Below are 7,731 nucleotides of genomic sequence, written 5' to 3'. Positions count from 1 at the left end.
CCCCCCCATCGGTAGCCGCACCACCCACCTACACCTACAGGTCTCTGCTACCCCATCTCTCGTGTATTCCCACCCCGCCACCTACCTTCAGTTACTCCAGTTATATCCCCAATCCCGGCCCACTCATCCCGTATCCTCCTTCCCCACCTGTAGCCAACCCACCTAGCCCAACCCACCACCTTTCGCCCAGGTGTTCTACTCTTCTCTTGCTTCTGTCAGAATAACGGTCTTCCTTTAAAGATGAAGATATTGGTCATCCTATCGACCTAATGCCAATCGCACGTGCTGAATAGACTCATCATTTAAATAACCTTTTACGAACAGAAGAATTTTCTTAAAGTCATCAGAACGTTGTTTATTGGTGGTTTTGTTTATTCTAAACCATATATTTGCTATGAATTGACGTTGAGGGAATCTCTGATGTTTTGTATACATGTAAACGAACAATAAATGTGTACACTAGACTCAACAAAGCCTGCGATTCAAACAGCTTTAATGCCTTGTCAAGTTAACATGTTAAAGCTTTAAAATAACAAAAGGTAAAAGCACGACACATAAATGTCATCATCGATGGCAAACATTTAAAACTTGTTTATAAAATTATCTATGAAGTTTAAGTAACCCAGCCACTACTGCCTGTACATGTACACAACACAGAGGTATATATACTGCAAACTTACAATCGAAATTACTGTCACGTTTACATCTCAAATAATAAATTTCTGCTTACGAAGCGAATTCTTTGTCAATATTGAAACTACACACTGAGCACAAACTGCATGTTTGCCCAATTTTTAGTTGTTCTCGTATTTCAGACGTTGGGGCTCCCGAGTACATTGTACATTATACAGAGCTTATGTATAGAAATCAGAGGCCTGTCTCAACACAATTATGTATGTGTTAACCTCGTAAAGAAATTTTGCAATCAAACATAGTCCTGTCAGTGAACGTGTTTTTAAAAGTGTTATTGTTGACCGCACTATTAGATTTAGAAATTTATAACAGATCTAAGAGAAAGTGAATTTTACCTCCGACTTCAGTAAGGAGCTTAGTTTTGTTCCAATATCATAGTTCTCATCGTATATTTCTGTGTGTGTAGCTTCTAGATAGAAAAACGTGTTATTCCCTCGGAATATATTTAGATATAATTACGGAAAAATATCAACAAATATTTCGTTTACGTAAAGATCTCATGATCGCTAAGGCCTTATATGTAGTACATTGTAACTGTTTACTTTGATCAAATATATGTTTGTTTTTATCTGCGACAAATTCCTTAGTGTTAGCCTATTATGATTTATCCAGATTTCCTCGAATACCAAGTTGTTTAATTCATACAGACGAAGGCCATGTACGTATGCTCTCTTCCATCCTTATGGCTATCTCCGATTTAATCTAATGTTTCCAGACATTTATGATATTAATACGTCAGCTCTTTCTGTACGGTACATCTATACAAACAGGTAAGGGCGGCCGCCGTGTACAGACCGCACACCTGTTGTAGTTTTAATTAAATTTGCAAGCGAGATAACGCATTTAATGGCTATGTCTACATATTTAATTAAGATCAATTGGAAATGAAAGCTACTAATAATACTATACAATGTTACTTTAATCAACGCTGAAGTAAATAAGTGGTCAGGCGATTTCAGAAAGAAGAAACATGAACTGTTTTACCATCTTCAAACTCAAGTTTAGCATGACGAAACGAATCACTCATTACTAGATGGATCTTTAATCAGTAATGTCCAAACGTCTCCCTCTTCTAAGTAACCAGAGTAGATATTTGAGTGTACACGTAAAATGTATACTCATTACGACAATACAGCATCTGTCTTAAGCTCTAGCGTCTTAACACAGTTCATACGGAATGTTTAATCTTTTTTTATTGTTCGAGTTTATGTAAATGAAAACTGCTTCATGTCTGTATTTTTGTCGCATCTATGTATTCAAACCACATGCGAGCAATTACTTATATTCGAGTATGCGTGTCGGGCGGAAATAACTTCCGGTTAGCTAAATAGGTGACTTATATTTTTCTCACGATATTTATGGCGTTTCATTGCATAGTTTCGCACAATTAACATTTTCAAAGTGATGCACAGTTTCGTACAATTTCAAAATATTTGGTTACGTTGATGAAGTCAATACACGTTCAGAGGATTTGTAAGGTCAAGGTTCGTGTGACCTGGGAATGCAGTAGTCATCCCGACCACCTGATGTGCCATCATGTGACGCCGATTCGAAAGTCATATGAATGTCATTCTGACTCTTGCACAACAGATTTCCCCCCCGTCTCTGTGTTCTTGTTCCAACTTAACAATACACGACAAGGGTGTAATACCACACGTGTAAAACATATGAACGGAGGAACTATCACATGATACATGTAACAACGGCTCTGAATCAAAACGCATAGTAAGTTGTGTGACCTATCTTAAACATTGAAAAGGTTACTAAGTGTAATGTTCGGTCGAGATTTATATACACACCGCGCCGACAAAACGTCACATAAGCAGAAAAAGGCTAGCGCCAGAGCTAAATGGAATAACTTGATTGTAGTTAACCTGTTTAAAACTGAAGTCGATGTTTAAACAAAATGTACATGTAGGTAAACAGCTAAAACTTGTTCAAAGTGTGGTCGTTAAACATGAACCACATGCCCGTACTTTTGATAAATATTTATATACCTGTTATATAGACTGTCTATACATCACGTACAGGTGGAAATGTTCTCTCTATACAGACCTAGTGATTAATTAAACGTCTTGTCACTTGTTGCGTCTGTGATGAGGAGTACTATTATCTAACACCCCTGCCTGACTTTCATCGCTCATAAATTTCATACAAACTACTCTAGCATGCTCTTTAGTTGTATCCACAAAACTATACGACGCTATAAAGAAATTAGAATCGTAAAGATCTGAGTTAAACGTCGTTTAAAGTTTTAACCGTCCTAATAAGTTCTCAAAGTAAACGAGCCCTGCCAGAGAATTTTAATCTACAAACACAGAGTTCGGTTCACCCAAGCGTTTGTAAGTCTAGAGACCGTTCTGTAGGAGCACCACAGGCTTTTGGCGAGTCTTATAAACTTTCATCACCCAGAAATTTTGTTAACGACACATTTACTTCAATTGTGAAATTGAAGTTGTTGAATCGAAATACCTTTTTTTTTTTGCTATAAAATTGAAACCGCAACGAAAATTGCGTATTTCAAGTACGTTAATAAACATTTGCTATACATGTAAGTGGTGCTTGATAAATTATATCAGTTAGACCTACTCTTGTTATTTCGTCAGGGAATGGAAACCTGTATCTCTACTTGACATGTGTGTTGACGCCCCGCTGCTACGTATCTCCTTCATAGCCGCGAAACTGGTATATTAAGTCGGATGCTTTTTATCAGATAGTATTAACATCATACGGCGCGGATCGGGAGGAAAGACTAGGGTGAAGGAGCAGTGTAACGCTGTGATTGATCATTTTATGCTTTTCTCACACAGAAATGTACAGGAAAAGTAGCATGAATCGGACTAGGAAAGAGTTGGACGAAGCACATTTATTTACAACTTTTACTCCAGACCACCGGAGTATTGTTAACGAGACGATTGATTTATAGGGTATAAAATGTAATAACACCACCATTTATTCAGGCTGTTATAGAATTAAAAACACTGGCACATACCCAGGCGCATATAAAATATGATAACACCGCCATATTGTCAGACTGCTATGAAGTTTAAAAACAAAACCATCTTTAGCACTGTCATAGACTTAGACTGTAATGCAGTGTTCGGAATAAGATTCCTCAGTTTGGGATGAGTAACTAATGCTGAGTCAGTTTTGAATAATAAAAAAATAGTTTAAAATGTATTTAGTTCGATTTCGAAAACGTCTGTTTCCTCTGCTTGCTTTCGAACACGTCTGTTTCATTTGTCCAAAGAAACAGACGTTTCGAAAACGAGCAAAGGAAACAGACATTTTCGAACGCGAGCAAAATACGTTTGCTGAGCAGTGTTGTAATACCGTCTTGTTAATATCCGGTAGGCCTATAATAACATGTGGTATATCACCTATTGTGACTTCACTCAGAACAATGCAACTAACGGCAAAGATTCCCCAGTCTATATATTCACAAAATGTGTAACTTTTCATGTACATTCTTTCGCTTGGCTACGCTAAAAGGAATATAAAAACTTTACACTGTATAACTGTAAACATCGCTGAACCTTGTTTTAAAGGAAATTTTGAAATGGGAATTCTAATGATTAAACCGTTTGAAGTTTTATACTATATATAGATATATTGTTTATTGCCATTTTTACATATTTAGTTGTTTCCCATTTGAAGGAGTGAAAATAAATCGGTAATTTCGCCATACAAGTGAAATATGAGCGGTATTTATCTGGAAAACGTAAAACCTTCTGATTTTATCACAAGTTCAAAGCATAAAGACGAATGTGTTAATGCGTTAAGGAAGTGCGATAATTAATAGCATAACATGGCACCATAATCTAATACCAAGACTGTTCGCAATGCGAAATGGTCTACTAATCATTATGTCATCTTTTTCGGCTATAACATGTGTCTGGCGGTATTTTTTTGCAAAAACAAAAGTTTTTAACTGTAGATAACATAGTATATGTACCAAGGATGTAGCTATACCATAACAGACACTTAGTCTACCGTCGTTTTACTGTAGATTTGAAGGAAGAGAATAGAAATAACTGTTCTGATTGGACAGTTCATAATTGATAGCTTTCGCCGAGTAAAATTTATAAATACTTTCCGATGGAAATAGTTCTACATGTCACTTCCGAAATGTAATAAAATCTAGGTCACAAATAAAAAAGGAAAAAAACAGCACGGTTGCATTTAATTCATACATATGTAGCCTATTTAAATTATGTATAACTATGGATAAAAACGGAAAGAAAGAAATATACGTATGGATACTTTGTATAACTAAGGATAAAAAAGGAAAGAAAGAAATATGCGCCACCATATAGACGAATTGTTTCCAACTAAACATCGGTTAGAGAATGGGTTAAAAGAACGGCATTGCTTTACATCAGTGTTTGTAGGGAAGGAATGGGTTGTTTGTATTCAAATGCTTTCAATTCCAAATGCGTCACACTGTAGCAATACCTCTTCACAAATGATTGAACATTCTTCCTCGATAGGTCCCCTTTATTTTCTGTATATGTACCTATAGGAGCGGTGGTCACACATGAACACATCTGTACCGCACGTGTACAGCCCACGTGTGAAGCCCACGTGTGACAAATAAGAATGTGACATTTGTAGAGTTTGTGAAATTGCGTTTTGTCCAAAGTCAAGTTTGGCCTTGACCTTTTCCCATGTGTCATGCGACCTTGGTATATATACGTTAACGACCTTGACATCGTTCTGGCGTAGCCTTCAAGGTATGAGAATGCCAGTTACTCTAACAGCGTTTGTGTTCATTAGATACATATGTTACGCGGAAAGGTTCGGACATTCCATATTTCAATGAATTTGTATACCGAAGAAAACTACTTTTGTTGAGTTGGAAATTTTATGAATCATATGTCTGATATACAAATTTGAGCTGAAACCAAACACGCGGAGAAGAACGCGATACTCGAAACCTGTGATTCATTAGATTATACACAATAGACACGTGCATGGCGCGCGTGTGCTACTGATGATTTTTTACAATAGAGAACAAATACACGAGTTTAAATATTATAATTGAGTTGTAATATTAACCAATAACACTCTCAATGAACTTTCCATAATTAATGTAAAAAGCAACGCCGGCACGGTGTATGTTATAGTCATCTTATCGTCGAAGTGCAGTTACTAATGAAGACACAAACCTGCCTTATTGGAATTATAAAATAAACATAGTTTTAATTCCGAAGGTATGGTTCTATACATCAAGCCAAAGGGTTTCTGTTGAGAAATTCTTAACTTAGACATATATTAAAACTGCCGATGGTTGACCTTTCTGCATTTGAGAGCAAGTCTAATTCAAGATGATAAATGGCACTATCGCTAGTTAAAGAGAATATCGGCCACACCTTCCCAGGTGAATAAAAATAAGAGAACATGTGTGTAGATAAAGAAAGGGTGCATAGATAAAGGAGGGAAGTGTTGGGCCCAACCACATACCCCAGATCCATATTTCCACATGCTCGCGTGCGATTTATAGCGGTTTTACTGCCACACGTCTGTGGGTACTATTCACACCTAACGCCCTCCCCTATTTTATATGTTTTACACCAGATGTCGTTACGATACCAGAACGAGGCTGAAACATGATGATTGAGAAAGGTCGACATGTCGGAATTTGCTGAAACAAACATGCCTTGATTGCCGTTTACGTGTCCATTGTTCTAAGGAAACTTCAGGGTGGAAATGGGCCGTGGTGCTTCTAATATGTCTACCATTCAATCTTCCATAGCAGCATACTGTGTTTAACACTACGTGTAAAGAATATGAGATTTAAGATTGGCTGTATATTACTATTTCTGGGAGGTTGTATTACTGTGTTCCACAGGGTGCCACCTCCCAATCGGGTCCATCCGTCTGCCCCACGTTGTAAACAAGTCTAGATTGTCGACCGCTATATTGTACTGCAGGGAAGATATCCGGAAAGGTTTGACCGGATTCAAAGGTCAGAGACATCGACAGCTTTATGGATATAATTTTCCTGCTGTATCCCATTGCATTCCTAATGTAGGGTCCCCTAACAGGAATTGGGTTCAGTATTCACAGTTGCTAGGTAGACATTGATCCGCTCACTCTTCAAGTATCTTTTTTTTTCCTTATCGTCTTACATCTGGCGTCGTCTCTGTCGAATTGTTGTTGAAATTTTTGTAGTATAAGCATGTTTGTTCGAAAAGCGAAAGTTTTCTAAATGGAACACATATCATGTACTTGTCGCTCGAACGACTGTGGTGTAACACTCCCTGGTGACCACCACTGATGCATTGGCTCCTCATAGTGTTAATATTACAAAGCTAGGGGAATACGTCACCGATTGTGTCAATCGCAAATATCTGCCCGAAAAAACGTATGTTAAACCGTTCTGGTTGTCTGTGTGGCAAAATGGTATCTATTTCAAATTTGACAATGTTGTAGGCCACGTCACCCTACGTGACACCCAATGACCCTCTAAATCACCGTGGTAACCGTGCTTTATCTGTTAATAAGACACTTACATGGTACGTTACATTCCTAACCTGAGGTCATTTTAGATAAACATGATCGAAAACCAGCTTCTTTTCAGAATACGACACCGTTTATAGGTTGATGATCTAATTATGGCTAATAATGTATCCGTCACGGGTCACATGATCTGTTGTTAAAACTCGGAAGCCATGTTGATTCGTTCCTATAAATCTAACTTCAAAGCTGAAGAGCTCTGATCGGCGGAATATATTAACTTAATGCGTTCTAAAGTAAAGGAGAATCTGAATAGGAAGACGTCTCTAACTATGGCATAAAACTATTGACATATTTGTTGTCCCGGATATGACATGGTGCCGTTCTTGTCAGTTCTCAAGTTCACAAGGGTCGACCACATGAAATATGGGCTTGTGTAAGAATGTGGGTTGCAAGATATTATAAATGGATTCAGCGACTGGATACCCAACCATCAATCAAATAATAGATTGCCAAACTAATTAATCAATCTTCCATAGCAGCATACTGTGTTTAACACTACGTGTAAAGAATATGAGA

The 7,731-nt window shown here is 37.5% G+C and overlaps 1 protein-coding gene across 1 annotated transcript in view; it reads left to right on the top strand.

Moving 5' to 3' along the window:
• Positions 1-7,731, top strand: part of LOC110464965 — a 56,658-nt gene that overhangs the window by 1,905 nt on the left and 47,022 nt on the right. The window lies entirely within an intron of this gene.

The sequence above is a fragment of the Mizuhopecten yessoensis genome, unplaced genomic scaffold (genome assembly GCF_002113885.1).
Source record: "Mizuhopecten yessoensis strain PY_sf001 unplaced genomic scaffold, ASM211388v2 scaffold1539, whole genome shotgun sequence".
In the NCBI taxonomy this organism is placed as follows: domain Eukaryota; kingdom Metazoa; phylum Mollusca; class Bivalvia; order Pectinida; family Pectinidae; genus Mizuhopecten; species Mizuhopecten yessoensis.
This window is presented reverse-complemented; position numbering and strand designations above follow the sequence as displayed.